Below are 18,676 nucleotides of genomic sequence, written 5' to 3' on the forward strand. Positions count from 1 at the left end.
AGGCAGCACGAGTGCAAAGACTAGCTTACTTATCATTGCCCTTCCAGCAACTAGCATGGGCCATGGGGCACAGTATGACTTGAATAAATATTGTTTGAATGACTGAAACATAATAGGATGAGTAGGTGGCAGAGTTTACACGTAAGCATTATTTCCAGTTCCATAATCCCATCTCCCATAAATTCTTATAATCTTATTACAGCAATATAGCTAAGACCTATATAAATGGGTATTGGAGTGGTAGAGGTGGTAAAGCTTCATCACTGGAAACAGAGCATACTCTATAATTTAAATTGTTAACTGCCTGAGGTGACTACAGGTTAAATAACTTATCCTGGGTTACACATTTTATCTGTAGCAAAGGCTATACTTGAACCCACTATTTGATACAGAATTAGGAATTAAATTCAATAGCTTGTATTCATTCTACCTGTCCATTAAAAGTCAATTCCAATATCACTTCCTACATGAAAACTTCGAGCGATCCTCCAAGCTGTTAAAGCTCTTGTCCCTCATTCCTCACCCTGTTTTCTTGCCCAACTCTTTCATGGAAATCCATTATATCATATGGGCACCATATTTATCTCTGCCGGTGTATCAGACTGCAATCTCCATGAAAGTCCATCCTTTGTTCTCTAAGCTTTGTAGCTCCCCACCCGGCCTACCCAGGACTTAGCATGTTCTTCTGCCCACAGAAGGTGCTTAATAAATACTTGCTGTTATTTTTCTTGTATCATATAAGAAGTAGGGGCTAGCATGGTCCAAGTGAGCAGCATCTATTGTGTTTTACCCATCATTCCTATGTTAAGAAGAATTAGTCTTCCATGAGCCATACCTCTCCATCTCACCTCATAAAGCAGGGACTTTTCCTTTCTACCAAACTTTTAGAAGCCCTCTCTGGGATTCCTGCTCCTACTGGCTGAGCTCTGATGATATATAATGGTAACCTGCCAGGAGAAAGCGGGGGCTCCAGTGAAATATAGCACTATAGTAGGGTCTCCAAATACACAGATGACACAGTGCCACTATAGATCACAGAAACAGCCAATGACGGGATCAGGAGTTCAGGGGATACACATGACCACTGGGAAATTATAAGGCAACACAGAATAAATCTACATTTGAGATACCAGTTACCTACTTTTACATATGTCCCCAGGGCCAATGTTTTGTTGTTCTATAATCATCATCATTTGGGAAGAAAGAAAGACAGTGAGAGACTACTACAGGAGACTTGTATCATGCTAAAGAGGCAAAGGTGCTTTTATGCACAGCACTATGACCATGATGGGGTATATCAGGGCTTTGCCCCAAAGTGCTAAATCTGGAGGGCAGCAATATCACTTCAAATTCTTCAACAACTGGAAATAATAGAATTTAGCACCTACTTAGCAAGAAGAATTTACTAAAATAGAAAGCAATTTGTGGCAGGCTGAGATAAGCTTAGATTTTCCTCTTCCACTAGTAATGACTTCAATTCACACCTGCATTCCAGAGTTTCTCTTTCCTATCCTGAAAACGAACTTCAAATGAAGCCACATTTCTATCCACCTGCCCCCAGGTACAGTTTATAGTACAGTATTTGCCTCAAGTAGAAAAATGCATAGTTACAACTCCATTTCTACTCTACCACAATATTCAGTCCACCATTCAGATGCTTTGTCTACATCAGTGATCGACAACCTTAGTTAAATTTCATTCATGGATACCTCCAATCATTTCAAGCATTTTGAATTTGTTTCAATTTAGAGACTAAAGAGATGCAATAAATTGAGAACTTTTAGAAAGGAGAAAGTGTGTGTGCACATGAGAATAAAAGATGAAACATTATCCTTCTCTATTCAGCCCAATTCTCTTTTCATCTCCAAAGAAAGAATGTCTCCACTGACCATCTTCCATCAGGAAGGCTAAAGATATTTCTACTGCCATTTCCTGGTTCTTAGGTCAGAGTTTCAAACTCTCCAATACTCTATTATTTTAAGTCACAATTTGTCTTCTAGAATTCTTCCTTCTTCATGGCTACTTCCAGTACTCCTTTCGTACATACCCTCTAAGGACCAAACATATTTTTAATTTTTAAAAATATTTTTAATTAAAACTCTTGATTTTCAAAATATATACATGGATAATTTTCAACATTCACCCTTACAAAACCTTGTGTTCTAATATTTTTTCCTCCTTTCCTCCCACCTCCTCCCCTAGACAGCAAGTGATCCAATATATGTTAAACATGTGTAATTCTTCTATACATATTTCTACAACGTCATGCTGTACAAGAAGAATCAGATCAAAAAGGAAAAAAATGAGAAAGAAAACAAAATGCAAGCAAATAACAACAAAAAGAATGAAAATGCTATGTTGTGATCCACTTTCAGTTCCCAGAGTCCTCTCTCTGGATGCGGATGGCTCTCTTCATCACAAGACCATTGGAACTGTCCTGAAGCATCTCACTGTTGACGAGAGCCACAGGACCAAACATATTAAACTTATCTTTAGGTTGAACCTTGTTTTTTTCCCCTTTTACCTTCCTATCTAACCTCTGCAGGTTCAATAGTATTTTTTCCCTTCCTCCATTTATTCTTTAAAAGGCCTGCCAATTAAGTATCGTATGCAAATTTATTTGTAAATGCTTTCTATTTCACTATGTAGAACATAAATAAAGTTGCTTAAATGAGACCTGACAAGAAAACTCTGTACTGACCCACTAAACATGCCTATCACCACATAGATTGTTTGTACCTTCCTTTGTTGTTTTCAACAAGCTTTCAGTTCATCCTATCTTACAAGTAGACTTTCAAATATCTCAGTATCAGATGTAACATAAGGACATATATCACTTATGGTGGACTCCCACAAATAATTTATTTTATTGAACTTTCTACTCTTCATAGAGGAGGCAAGGGAGAGGAGAGATCAGTCTATAAAACTAGAAGGCTACAACTACAGTGGATTTTTATACGCTCATCAAATCCCTTGATAAAAGTAGTAGCAGTAATCCACGATACTGGAGGGGTAAGAGAGAAAGAGAATCGAGGCACATAACATTTCTTTATTATATCAAAGATTTTAGTTTTATTAGGATGGAAATGATCTTCACTGATGGAAATTTCAGCCCCTGATACCTTACTTGATGATCTTAGAAAATATCTACAGACAAAATGGTCAGTTTGTATCTGACATAGCTGTGATGAACAAACTTAATTAGACTTGTGCTCAGATGATGACTGTAAAGACCATATATTTTATTTGTACATAGTTGTTTCTGTATAGTTTTCTGCATTAGAGTGTGAACTTCTTGGGAGTAAGGACTCTTTTGCCTTTCTTTGTATCCCCAGCACTAAGCATAATGCCTGGCACTAAGAGGTACTTAATAAATGCTCACTGACTCACTTATTAGAAAAGAATGGAGAGTAACCTCCACTATCTTTCTGAAAAAAGAAGGCATTTAGTGCACGTGCTAGAGGGAATAAGAGGAACAACCAAGTGAAAAATACAGGGAGCCTGCTTGCTTAAAAGATTGTGGAAACCAAAGAGCTGGTTAAGAAAAATGCTTGAGATAAATTTACAACTGACAAATCTGTGAAGTGCCATTGAAGAGAAGCTAGAGATAAAAGGATCATGGAGGACCTAAGTTGTCTTAGGGAGTGAATTCCTTCTTATTTTGCATATAGGAAAAATGAAACTCAGAGGAGTCAAATGATTTGTTCAAAGTCACAAAAGTAGCAACTGGAAGAGTCAGGGCTCCAGCTCAATCCCGTTCCTGCTTGATGAATGTTGCTAATCTTTTAATTTCAATATTATGGAAGGTAATTTATGGAAGGTAAATTATGGAAGGTAATCCATACTTTCCCACAGAAGTTTCCTTCATGTCACTGTAAGAACACAGTTATGATTTAACATCACCTCTAACATTCATGTTCAGCAGCAATAGAAATATATGGCAATAAGGAAATGAATAGGTGACACATTTCCTAGTTGTCTCTCTGTTCCCTCACTTGGAGAATTAGAAGAATAGCTGAACCCAAATTACTTCTATTGACTAGAGTGAAGAGGCAGCTTCTTATTTGTTAAGAGGACATTTTTGTGTAAAAATGACTTTGTCCCTTATGTCATATTTTACAATGATGGTTAATAATTCTAATTACTCTATATAGGAGTCATTAAAAAAATTCCTTTGCTTCTTTGTTTGCTTTTTTTAACCAAGATAAGACTTTCCTTGATTAATCTAAGATAATTAGGGAACTTGGTATATTTGCATATATATATATATATATATATATATATATACACACACACATATAACTACATACACACATTTAAACACACAAATATATGTGCATGTGTATAGCCATATCTAGAGATACAAAAATATTGATAGATATATACACACATAAATCCATACTCAGAAACACAGGTGCTAATTTAGAAGAATTCAGTGTGACATTTACTTGGTTGACTACTGCTGACAGTGACCTAGGGTGGAAAGTCTTGGTATGTTGGTTTTTAGTAGAATTAATTTACCACAGGCTCAGTAGTAATTTCAAGACAGGCAGATAATGAACTGGTAGACAAAATCGGGCAGTGTCACTACTAGAGAAATGGTAGAAGGAAGTGGGTAAAGACTTCATTAAATATCTTCCTTTCTTCTAGTCTCAATAATACAAAATTGGTGTAGGAACATAGGCAATATTTCCTTAAAGGCTATGTGGCCTAATGGTCATAATCCTATTGAAAAAAGGGTGGTGTTTGGCCAATATCACAGTGCGACTATGTCTACATATGAGACACGAAGTCGACAGTAAAGATCACATTGGTGTAATATGGACCAAACATTTCCTTGATATGCAATGTCCAGAGAAATGAGTCAGAAGGGAATTAAGTCATTTGGGTAACATCTTTAGTTCTTCCCTTTGGCCATTTTAATAAACAGAGTATTCCATTTTTTTCTGAACTCAGCAATGATTACTTGAAACCAATAATCAGCAATTGTTTCTAACCAAAAGAATTCAATGGGCTCATCCTATGACTGCCAGCCCTCTTCCCCCTCTACAAAAAGGGGAAAAAACCATTTGGGTACACAAACACAGTCACTGTATGCCTAGGACTGGATGGTGCTGAAAGAAGCAGCTGAAAGTGGAGGAGGGGGAATCAGTTGCAGTAGCTAATTGGCATCATGGCAAGAAAAGTGCCTATCATTTGGCCCAGTGTGACCACGGATTTCGGGCAGATCATTAATGTATATGGACACAGCCTATGTGGAGTTGTCATGATCATTCAGCCTGTCACTATCCAGCAAGACCTCCCCAAGTTTTTTTTTTCATATTCAGTCCTTTCTTTTCCAGGGTATACTTAACATTTAAGTGCAATTTCTCGGGAATATTTCTAGCCCTTTTCAAAGCTCAGGACTGGCTTCATATTTTCACAATGTCATAGTGTCTTCCTACATTTCAGCCCTTTCTTTTAAGCACAAAGGTCAGCAATGTTGTTAGCTTACACCTCAGGATTCATGTCATTTGGACTTTGTGATATGTGTAGATTCTGAAAAATCCATAAATTGCTCCCGGGAAAAGTTCTTACATTTAAATTGGGAGGTCCACTCCCACTTTCAGATGGTTCTTTTCTTCTAAATATGCTCATCTTAATAATCAATAAGATTGTCAGGAGTTTTCTTGGCCCTTGAGCACATTGCAAAGCTCGTTTATTTGGATGGGTTCATTTCCCTCTCAAGGCTGGCAGCTTTTGTTTAAGATCTAATGAAAAGATACATACTCAAAATATAGACTTGCTTTAAACAATTACATTGACAACAGATATTTAAATTGCACAATTGTTTTAATGACCGCAAGCTTTTCCCTGAAACAAAGAACCATCTTTTCGCCCTAATATTCTTCCAGTTTCATTGTGTGGTGATCAAGACAGGTAACATGAAAATCAGTAGGAATGAGATTGAGAGTCACCCAATGGACAATGGAGAGGGGTATGGTAAACAAGATCAGGATGCAATATTTTACAAATAAAGTATTAAGAAGGATAAATAGTGGAAAGGTGCCAATGAAGGGAGGGTCATAGGGCAAGAGCAAGCAGGATAATGGACAGATCTGTGTTCTCCAGTGGCATTTTTGCACTATCAAGATAACCAATCAACCTCCATACACGCACACACACACACACACACACACCTGCACACATGCACACAAATAAATAAATAAAATACCAAACAAATATTAAGTTTCCTCCTATGGACAAGGTGCTAATTAAAACAAAAGACAGAAATGCAAAACAGTCTCTGGTCTCCAGAAGATTCTAGTCTACAGGGAACTTATATTCCCAAATGAATACAGTGCATGGATAATTGAGAAGAGTGTGTACCAACAACTCTATGGATCAGAATTCAGGACAACCACTCCTCCATCCCCACTCCAGTGTGCTAGCTGGATAACATGAAAAAAAGGTCAGCTGGATGAGCAGGTGAGGATGGGTTATGATCTTCCTTATTAAAGGAAGCATCCATACCCACCTTGCAGAGGTCCCAGAGTTAATGGAGGATTGGAGATGCTATAGTAAAGTGTTAATGAATCAAATGTTTTTGATTTTTTTTCCATGGAAAGAAAATCAAGTACACTTTGAAACCTGCCAGCTGACCATGATACTCAGTGTCTTCGGTCCTCTCAAATGCTATGCTATTTAGAGAACTGCATGGGGATCACATTTTTACTTATAGTTTACCCAGGAAATAACTGAAGGAATGAAAATGAGCAAGTAATTAAAAACCCAAGGATGGCAGGAGAGCATATAGATACTGGACAATTTAGTAGCTCTAAAACATGCTTTTTTGTGTGATACTCTGTCTTAGTGAGGGAAAAGGCTAAATAGTCATGCCTTTTTTATATCCTGTCACTCAAAGTTGGGATAGCGTCCTCTTTATGGCACGGCTCTGGGCTTAACAGCTTAACATAAATTGGTACCATATTTCAAACAAACTCATCAACTTTTATGAAGTTCAAGTTTGAGAAGTACACCATGTAGTGAGTTTTACTTTCAGCCAACCATAAATGTTTACAGCTTTTGTTCATGTTTTATAGTTTACTCGAGTGTTTTAGGTACACATTCAAGCACTGAGAATTTGTTGGACTTTATTAATGAATCTGACTCATTTTTTGATTTCTCATTATTATATGAGTCAAGTACAGGAGTATTTAAGTACCTACTGTGTGTTGGGCACTGTGTTAAGCACAAGTGATTTAAAAAGGGCAAATATAGTCCCTGTCCTTAAGGGGCTTGCAGTCTAATGGGGGAGATAATTTTTTTAAATTTAATAGCCTTTTATTTACAGGATATATGCATGGGTAACTTTATAGCATTAACAATTGCCAAACCTCTTGTTACAATTTTTCACCTCTTACCCCCCACCCCCTCCCCCAGATGGCAGGATGACCAGTAGATTAATTAAGTACATTAAAATATAAATTAGATACACAATAAGTATATATGACCAAAACGTTATTTTGCTGTACAAAAAGAATCAGACTCTGAAATATTGTACAATTAGCTTGTGAAGGAAAAAAAAAATGCAGGTGGGCATAAATATAGGGATTGGGAATTCAATGTAATGGTTTTTAGTCATCTCCCAGAGTTCTTTCTCTGGGCATAGCTGGTTCAGTTCATTACTGCTCCATTAGAAATGATTTGGTTGATCTCATTGCTGAGGATGGCCAGATCCATCAGAACTGGTCATCATATAGTATTGTTGTTGAAGTATATAATGATCTCCTGGTCCTGCTCATTTCACTCAGCATCAGTTCGTGTAAGTCTCTCCAGGCCTTTCTGAAATCATCCTGTTGATCATTTCTTACAGAACAGTAATATTCTAATGGGGGAGATAATAAGCAAACAACTACATACCAAGTTATAAACAGAATCAAGTGCAGATAATCTATAAGGTAAGCAATAATGGTATAGGTTATCAAGAAAGGTTTTTTTTGGGGGAGTTGTTTTGTTTTTGCAGAATGCAGGATTTTAGGTGAGACCTCAGGGAAGCCAGGAGAAGAAAGGGAATGGAGGACAACCAGTGAAAATGAATGGAATCAAGAGACAGAACATCTTTTCTGAGGAGAACAGAGTAGGCCAAATTCACTGGATGGTAGAGTAGCTAGAAGAGAGTAAGGTATAAAAGCCTGGAAAGGTAGAAAGGGGCCAGGTTAGGAAGGGCTTTATATTTGACCCTAGAGAATGAGAAGGAACCACTGGAGCTGACTGAATGGCGAGAAGTGTGTGCCATGGCCACATTTGTACCTTAGCAAGATCAATTTGCCAGCTGAGTAGAAGATGATTGGAGTAGGGCTATACATGAGGTATGGAGCTCAACCATCAGGCTATCACAATAGTCCAGGCACTGTGATAAAGACTTGGATAAAAGGAAATAGAAAGGTCTATATGAGAGACCTTGCAAAAGTAGAATTGACAAGCTTTGACAATATTACCAATATGGGCAGTGAGAGTGAGGTGACAAGGATGGGATACATTGAGGTTAAGATATGTACAGGATATATAATTCCAGATATACAATAAAGAGAAATTCAAGACTATAAGTAAAGAAGAGAAGTTAAGTCAAGGGACATAATTCCAGGAATCATCTGCATGAATATGATAATTGCTTCATTTTTTTTTTCAGTGAGACTTGAGCTACAGTTCTCACCTAAGAGGGGAAATTATGGAAGGGGGACAGTCTGAAGAAGGATAAAAAAAGCTTTTGAAAGCTATGGTGAAATTGAAAAATGGTCAAAGGATATGAACAGACAATTCTCAGATGAAGAAATTGAAACTATTTCTAGTCATATGAAAAGATGCTCCAAGTCATTATTAATCAGAGAAATGCAAATTAAGACAACTCTAAGATACCACTACACACCTGTCAGATTGGCTAAGATGACAGAAAAAAACTAATGAAGATTTTTGGAGGGGATGAGGGAAAACTGGGACATTGATGCATTGCTGGTGGAGTTGTGAACGAATCCAACCATTCTGGAGAGTAGTTTGGAACTATGCTCAAAAAGTTATCAAACTGTGCATACCCTTTGATCCAGCAGTGTTACTACTGGGCTTATATCCCAAAGAGATCATAAAGAAGGGAAAGGGACCTGTATGTGCACGAATGTTTGTGGCGGCCGTCTTTGTAGTGGCCAAAAACTAGAAACTGAGTGGATGCCCATCAATTGGAGAATGGCTGAGTAAATTGTGGCATATGAATATCATGGAATATTATTGTTCTGTAAGAAATGACCAACAGGATGATTTCAGAAAGGCCTGGAGAGACTTACACGAACTGATGCTGAGTGAAATGAGCAGGACCAGGAGACCATTATATACTTCAACAACAATACTATATGATGACCAGTTCTGATGGACCTGGCCATCCTCAGCAAGGAGATCAACCAAATCATTTCCAATGGAGCAGTAATGAACTGAACCAGCTACACCCAGAGAAAGAACTTTGGGTGATGACTAAAAACCATTACATTGAATTCCCAATCCCTATATTTATGCCCACATGCATTTTTGATTTCCTTCACAAGCTAATTGTACAATATTTCAGCATCTGATTCTTTTTGTACAGCAAAATAACGGTTTGGTCATGTATACTAATTGTGTATCTAATTTATATTTTAATATATTTAACATCTACTGGTCATCCTGCCATCTGGGGGAGGGGGTGGGGGGTAAGAGGTGAAAAATTGGAACAAGAGGTTTGGCAATTGTTAATGTTGTAAAGTTACCCATACATATAACCTGTAAATAAAAGGCTATTAAATAAAAAATAAAATTAAAAAAAAAGAAAGCTATGGTGAATGGGATAGTGAACAGATTATAAAGGTGTAAAAGGACTGTTTTGCTATAGTGAGGGCTCTGCTGAGATCATGTAATATATTGGTATAGTGCAAGGCTTCTTAAACTTTTTCTACTTGGGACCTCTTTTTGCCTAAGAAATTTTTACATGACCTTGGGTATATAAATACATAAATCAAACATTTACTGATACTAAATCATAATTTCACAACCCTCACACATATGACCAGCCATATGGAGTCAGGAACCCCAATTTAAAAAGCTGGGACCCAGTCAGTATAACTTCAGGATTTCCTTTAGTTTTGTGCAGGAGCATATGAGAAAACAGAAGAAGCAGAAAGCTGAAGGAATCCAAGTTCAGGATTGGTGGGACAAGAATAATGATGGAGTAAAAAGGCAAAAGACTCAAGAGGAGAGGATAGTGAAGAACTGAGCTAGAACACAAAGGAGTCAAGATGGGGAAGCAAGGAGATTGTAACAAGTACAGATGATGGCCTATGGAAAAAAGGGTGTTGAAGAAGGACAACGAACAGGATTAGGGGGTGTAGGGGAAAGGGAAATACGGAATAACAAAAGATTATGGTCAGAAAAGGAACTTTAGAGTTAATGAACATGAAATAGCACACCTATGGCTGACAATAAGCTCAAAGGCATGGCTATCTTTGTGGGGACTTTGGATGGGGTGAAGGAGTAGGCCACAGGAATGGATAAACTGATGAACTGAAAAGTTAGGTTGAGGGAGTATCAATATATATGTGGTGATTGTATATGTATTAGGGCAAGAATTGAGGAAGAAAGAAAGACTCTGAGCCAGGCACTGAACTCATTGAGAAAAAAAGAGAGAATGCTGAAGGATATATTTGCTGACAGAGTGACTGATAACATACCATGTGCAGGCCAAAGCGATGGGTCTAACCTTTTCTTGTTCTCCTTAAAAAGCTCTCTATGCTCTCTCTAGCATTGTTTACAACTCATTAATTTTTCTTATTGTCTTCTGACACTATCTCCATCTTTCACATATATCCTTTGAAAGATCTAATCTCATTAAAGAGCTCACTAGGCTGCCTCTTCAGATGACTTTGTTTTTCTTCATGACAACTATTAGTGTTTGTTTTTTCCAACTGTCTCTAGTAACATTTCCCTACTGAGTCTCAGTTAATGCAAAGATTCATACCTTTTCAACCTGAGCCATAATCAGCATCCTCCGTAAGCTGGGCACTTTTCATTGGCTCGCAGTTTTCCCAGAATAGCCATAACCCAAGCTTTGCATGTGAAGTGTATATAAAATGTAGACTACAGCAAAAATCAAGTGTTTTACAAATGTGTAACGATACTCTGCTTGAAGTTAATTTTTGGGATTCAATTATTCAGTCTTATAAAATCTTTCCCAAGATTTCTCATGTTCTGCATCGCAGAACATATCCTTCTTGCCAGATGTCAAATAAATGTTCGTTGTATCACTGGATAACACTTCTCTACTTTAGTATCTTCACTCGCTCCCTATTGCCTCAAAAATAAATAATAACATCTTCAGATAATTATTTAAGACATTCCAGAGAAATGTTTCTAAATACCTTTCCAGACTCATTTCATATTATGCTCCTGTACCCATTCTTTATTCCAGTTAAAGTGGCCTAAATTCGCACTTTCCATACTTAGCATTCCTTTGCACACACTGTGCTCTATCCATGGAATGTATTATCTTTACCTTGATAGCCTAGAATGCTTTACTCAAAGCCACTTCCCTCCGTAAAGCCATTCTTCCACCCTTTTCCACTTGGACCAGTTGTGAGAGACTCTCCTTCTTCAGTTACTTTTAATCTACCCATCTATCTGTATACATGTTACTCCTTGAGGATTTGAAGTGCTTTTTTTCTTTCTTTGAATGCCAGAACCTGGAACAATGCTTTGCCAGTAAAAACAAACAAACAAACAAACAATTCTTAATGAACATTTGTGAAACTGTGCCAAATTTTCAACAAAATTAAAAAAATATATATTGATTAATATCTCATGGAGTTAGTTTCTATTGGCTTCTATCTACATGTCCCAGAACCTCATTCCTGGATTTGTGAGGCTGCAATCCTTTCCAGGCAAGTGGATTTTAATATTACACATAAAAATATAATTGTGTTCTCTGAAAATAAAGAAAAATGAGATGTGAGGATATAACTTTGCTCTAAGTTTTCCTACCATTATAAGGTTCGCAGAGATGAGTATCTTCAGAGAAATGCATTATTTGTTTCAAATCATGTGCACATACTGAAAATCAGTGGATGTTTGGATCCCCACAAAATCATTTCTGACCATTTGTGTTTCTCATGGTGGTCCAAATAACATTCTTTCTTCCTCTCATCACTGCACCTGTATTATCTTCAAATGCCATATAATTCTGAAATAATGTACAATTCATCCTTCTTCCTACCTGGAAAATCAACTAGTCACTTTCAGAAGATGGAGAGGTCTTTTTACAAAATAAATACAACTATAGGCTTGGAATGAGATCTACAGGGGGGAAATATAAATCTAAGATCCAAATTTATTTTGGTTTCTTTCACAGGTGAGTTGGCAGAATAGGACAGCAAGTTATTACTACCCAACCATTTAAGGGAGCAACATTTGAAGATCTCACTGGTTCACTTGTGCAAAAAGAGAAGTGGAACTGTTTTTATCCTTTAAAGGCATTAAATGCTGATATTTCAGAAAAAGTTCCCCATTTACCTTGTTAATTATGCACATGTAGTGGATACTTAATGAGTTAGAAGTACTGTGGTCAGCTTCAGCAAAGTTGCAAGATATAAAATAAACCCACAAAAATCATCAGCATTTCTATATATTACTGATAAAGTCCAACAGCAAGAGATAGAAAGAGAAACTCCATTTAAAATAACTGTAGACAAAATAAAATATTTGGGGGCCTACCTGCCAAGACAATTCCAAGAAATCTATGGACACAATTATAAAACACTTATCACACAAATAAAATCATTAATCTAAACAACTGGAAAAATACCAATTCCTCATAGATTTTTCAAGCTAACATAATGAAAAATGACAGTTCTGCCTAAATTGGTTTACTTGTTCAGTGATATACCAATCAAACTGCCAAAAATTATTTTATAGAACTAGAAAAAATAATAATGAAATTCATTTGGAAGAACAAAAAGTCAAGAATATCAAAGGAATTGATGAAAAAAAATATAGTGGCTTAGCAGTACCAAACCTAAATATTATAAAGCAACAGTCATGAAAACCATTTGGTACTGGCTAAGAAATAGAGTGGTAGATCAGTGAAATACATTAGATACACACAACACAAAAATCAAGGCCTATAGAAATCTACTATTTGATAAACCCACAAACTCCAGCTTCTGGAGTAAGAACTCCCTATTTGACAAAAATTGCTGGGAAAACTGGAAAACAGTATGTCAGAAACTCAGCAAAGATCCACATCTCACACCTGATCAAAATAAGGTCAAAATGGATACATGATTTGGACATAAAAGATGTTACTATAAACAGATTAGGAGAACAAGAGATAATTTACCTAGCAGATCTTTGGAGAATGGAGGAATTTATGACCAAAGAAGAACTAGAAAACATTATGAAAAGCAAAATGGACAACTTTGATTATATTAAATTAAAAAGATTTTACACAAACAAAACTAACAGAAACAAGGTTAAAAGGAAAGTACAAAGCTGGGAAAAAAAAATCTTTACAACCAGTGTTTCTGATAAAGGTCTCATTTCTAAAATACATAAAGAACTGTGTCAAATTTATAAGAATACAAGTCATTCCGAAATTGATAAATGCTCAAAGGATATGAACAGTTTTCAGATGATAAAATTAAAGCCATCTATAGTCATATTAAAAAAAATTCTCTAAATCACTATTGATTAGAGAAATGCAAATTAAAAAAACTCCAAGATACTACCTCACACCTTTCAGATGGGATGGCAGGCAAAGATAATGATAAATTTTGGAGGGGATGTGGGAAAACTGGGACACTAATGCATTGTTGGTAGAGTTGTAAAATGATCCAACCATTCTGGAGACCAATCTGGAACTATGCCCAAAGGGCTCTCAAAATGTGCATACCCTTTGACCGAGAAGTGCCACACTTGGGTCTACATCCCAAGGAAATTGGGAAATGCAAAGAAGGGAAAAGGACCCACATGTGCAAATATGTTTATGGCAGTTCTTTTTGTGATAGCAAAGAATTGTAAAATGAGTAGATGCCCATCAGTTGGGGAACGGCTGAACAAATGAGGCATATGAAAGCAATGGAATGTTGTTCTATAAAAATGAACAAGCTGATTTTAGAAAGACCTGGAAAATTTTAATGAACTGCTATGAAACAAACAGAATCAGGAATACATTGTACACAGTAACAGCAAGAATGTTTGATGATCAAATATGAAAGACTTGGTTCTTCTCAGCAACCCAAAGCAATTCCAATAGACTTTGGACAGAAAATGTCATCTACACCCAGAAAAAGAACTATGGAGACTGAATATAAATCAACATATGCTATGTTCACTTTTTTTCCTGTTTTTTTTTTTCCTCTCCCATGGTTTTTCCCTTTTGCTCTGACTTTTCTCTCCCAATGATTCATAATGCAATGTATATTAAAAGTAAATAAATTTTTAAAAAAGAAGTACTGTGGGCCCAATGAAAAGTACAATCATTTGGAGTTAGAGGACTGAGATTCAAAAACCAACTTTGCTACTTAGAATCCTTTGTTGTAAAATGTGTCTGGGGCTTGTACTGGTTCTTCTGGGAAGAAAGTCTAAGCGACTATTGCTGCTGTTGGGAAGTGCATAACTTCAGGAAGAAACAAGAATTGTCTCAATGGAAACAGGGAGAAAAGCTTGGATATCTTATTATTTTATTATTTTTAAGTAATCATTCCTTTATTGTTTTCTTCTTTAAAACAATTGGAATTTGACTACTACTAAACAAGATAAACATTTCCATATCCAAGGTAGAACAGAAAAAAGATGGTGTGTGAAACTGAAAGTTGTCTATGATACACATTTTCTTTTGAACCAATTATTGTGATAATTTTACACTTGTTCTTCAAGAGGTTTGGCAATTGTTAATGCTGTAAAGTTACCCATGCATATATCCTGTAAATAAAAGGCTATGAAATAAAAAAAATAAAAAAAAATTTTACACTTGTCCTTTCTGTTTACACTATTGTACTCCTTGCTTACTATTTTCATGTCTCTACTTTCTTCACTTTACATCAGTTTAGGTAAGTTTTTCCATGCTTCTCTATACTCATGTTGATTTTTTTTCTTTCTTTGCTTTTTTTTTTTTTTTTTTTTTGCTGAGGCAATTGGGGTCAAGTGACTTGCCCGGGGGGTCACAAAGCCAGGGAGTGGTTTCTGAGACCAGATTTGAACTCAGGTCCTCCTGACTTCAGGGCTAGTTCTCTATCTACTGCGCACCTAGCTGCCCCCATTTTTCCCTTACAGCACAATAATATTTCAATATGTTCATATATTACAATTTGTTTAGTCATTACTAAATCATGGACATCTTGCTTCCAATTCTTTGGTATTATAAAAAAAAGACTACTATGAATATCTTGCCATATGAAAGATTTTTGTCATTTACTTCTTATGCCTTAAGCAGTGGAATCAATGGGCCAAAATATAGAAATTTTAATAATTTTGAAATATTATTTCCAAAGGTAACCTGGATTTTTTTGTTTTTCCTAATGACTTTCCTTTTGTTCTCTTTTTTGCTTTATTTTAAATGCTTCAGTGACCTCTCTCTCTTCCTTTCTCTCAATTTTCATTAACTTTATCTTTTGATTCATCTCCCTCACTTAAATTAAAAATTTGATCCATCTTCCTCCCTAAATTAAAAATTAATTAAATTAAAAGGAATAAAAACTCTTCTAACAAATCTGCACACTTAAGCCAAATAAAGCCCCATATCATCCATGTCTGAAAATGTATGCCTCATCCTATATCCTGAGTTTATCATATTTATGTCAGGAAGAAGGTAATATGTTTTACTTTATATTTTTCATAGGTGTTCTTCCATACAATGCTCATGTCCCTCTGCATCCGTTCATCAAGTTTTCCCAAGGGTGTCTACAAATGTCCCCTTGGTCATGTCTTAAGGCAAAATATTACTTATTTTGTAATTCTTCAATAGATGGGCATCTCCTTAATTTCATTTTTCTATCATATGAAATAGCTGTTACAGATGTTTTTGAACATGTATCTTCATCCTCTTTCTTTGATAATTGCAGGTTATACACCTGCAGTGACATTGCTGAGCCAAATGGCATGCAGTTGGTAATTTTTGGGGCCTAATTCCAAATTGCTTTCCTGAGGGACTATGCCAGTTCATGGCTTGTATTCCCACAGCTTTTCCCAAAGTACTCATTTTACTTTTTTGGAATTTTTACCTATCAATGCATCTAATTGGAGATAGTGATCAATAGTGTCAAATTTTGAGACAAAGTAAGGATGAGGATTGGGAAATGGTCATTAGATTCAGCATGAACAAGAATTCTTTTTCCATCATGCCTGACAAGTGGTCATCGACTTATATTTGAAGATCTTCAATAAAAGGGGAGTCCACTACCTTCCATGGGAGCTGATTCTTTCTTTCAACATCCTCAGATAGCTTGGCTTTCAGGAATCTTACTCTCTTGGTAGCCATTATATGGATTCTCTCCAGTTTGCCCAATTATTGTTAAAAATGTGATGACCAGAACTGAATACAACATTCAAGACATGGTGATATTAAGGGCAGAATAAATGTGGAGTATCACCTTCCTTAGTCTGTACATTATCCCTCTGTTCCATTCTTACAAATTGAAAGACCACACATACGAACATGTTAAGGGATTAAGTTAGCAGAGGCAGGTACCATCAGATCTCACCTTCTTAAGCTGTGGGTCATGACCCCATATGGGGTCTTATAGCTGAACATGGGGATTGTGAAATTATGATGTATTATCAGCAAATGTTTGATTTGTATACCTATATTATATACTATATTCCCTGGGGGGGTCACATAAAATTTATCAGGTAAAAAGGGGTCATAAGTACAAAAAAATTAAGAAGCCCAGGTATAGACCTTGATTGGCAGGTGTCCTCTGTAAACAGAAACATGGTTGAGAAAAAGGGAGAACTCAGTATTTTTCTCCTTTTCAGGACTATCTATCTCACATTTTCCTAATTCAGGAAGGAAAACTTTCCTATATGTTTTTCAGTTGAGAAGCTTTCACTTAGGTTTGAGATAGAAGAAACTGGTTCGTCAACAGTATCACCAACAAATCCTTTATTCACTCAACCGCCTACTGCCCAGATAAGTGGCAGAGGAATAAAAAGAGACCATTGTGTGGCTGATACTGAAAAAAAACTGTTGAAACTGATTTTGTGTCCAGCCTCGATAAGATGGGAAGGGTGAGGTGGGAATTCAACTGAGTCTAATTGATGCCAGGTGCTCCAGCTCCTGATTAACAGGCATCCCTTTGGGGAAAGAGACAGCATCGTCAAAAAGGATTGAACTCAGGCAGAACTCATTCTCCTGTTGGCTTAGCACTGCATGACACTCGCCTCAGACTCGAAGCAAGCTTTTCATCTACATTTTTTCAGAAAAGAAGTTTTCATAAAAACCAGCCAAATAACTTTTAGTTATTTTCTAGCTATTTTCTTCTTAGTCACCATCCTCACTCTATAAATATACATGTACACACTCACATCACGTTTTGTTCTTCATCTATAATCTCCCCTCAAAACATAATTTGAATTCTGAACTTAGTTGAACTCTCAGGAGTATTTTACAAAGTGACAAAATAAACTATTTCAATTATCTCATAAGTCTGACAAGAAATTATAGCACTAACTACAGTCCCCTACTCCTTCTTCCCTGGCATGTGACAGTTGTGGATAGCTAAATCTCTTGAATTGTACAGCTGTTAAATGTAATTTACCTATTTACTACCATTTCCAGACAACATGGTCAATGTTTGACTGAATTTTTTGATTAGCATATGGTTTATAGGATGCTATAAAATAGTCATAAGTGATCCGAGAAAAGTTCTAAGAGAATGATGAAATGCACCTGCCTGAATCTTCATCCTCCGGAAAATGACAAAGATCACCAGGCATTCCTTTCCTTATCCTAGAAACTCTGTACTTGAAAATTTATCCATGAAAATACACTTGAATATTTTTCAATGAAATGACACCCCACAGTTCATATGTGACAACTCAGTTTCAAAGTCCAAAATCTAGTTAGCATAAACACATTCTTGTCATTTTCTGTGGGGATTATCACTGGATGGAGGAAGGTGTTCTCACTATGGAATTTACCCAACGTTTGATCCAGAGAAGCAGATAATAATTTACTGCCAAAACTCACTAGCCAGTGAAATGTCCTTTCCATTGTCTGTACAGTCATATTGCATATTACATTTTAGGAACTATGTAATAGAGGGTGGTCTAGCAGATTCTTTTCATTTGGGTACAGTTAATTGGGTACAGTTAAATTTGGGCACAACAGAGAGCAGTAGCAACTTGTATGATTATAAATATGTCTAAAGCATTCTATTTGAGAGGAAGCAAATAAAGATGTTCAAAGTTCTGCTAATTCAACTTGAACACTAAACTGGAATCTCTGGCTCTAATGAATAGTTGTTGTCTGCTGTGCTACTTTCACTGGTAAACAAAACAAAACCAACAGGACAGTGAGTATTATTTGATTCTGTAAATTATTCTTTTTGAAAAGATGACAAAGAAAACTAAGGATTCTTTATTGTCTTAAGTAAGATGGCTTGCCAATTGCACTCTTAAACAAGAT

The sequence above is a fragment of the Sarcophilus harrisii genome, chromosome X (assembly GCF_902635505.1).
Source record: "Sarcophilus harrisii chromosome X, mSarHar1.11, whole genome shotgun sequence".
Classification (NCBI taxonomy): Eukaryota; Metazoa; Chordata; class Mammalia; order Dasyuromorphia; family Dasyuridae; genus Sarcophilus; species Sarcophilus harrisii.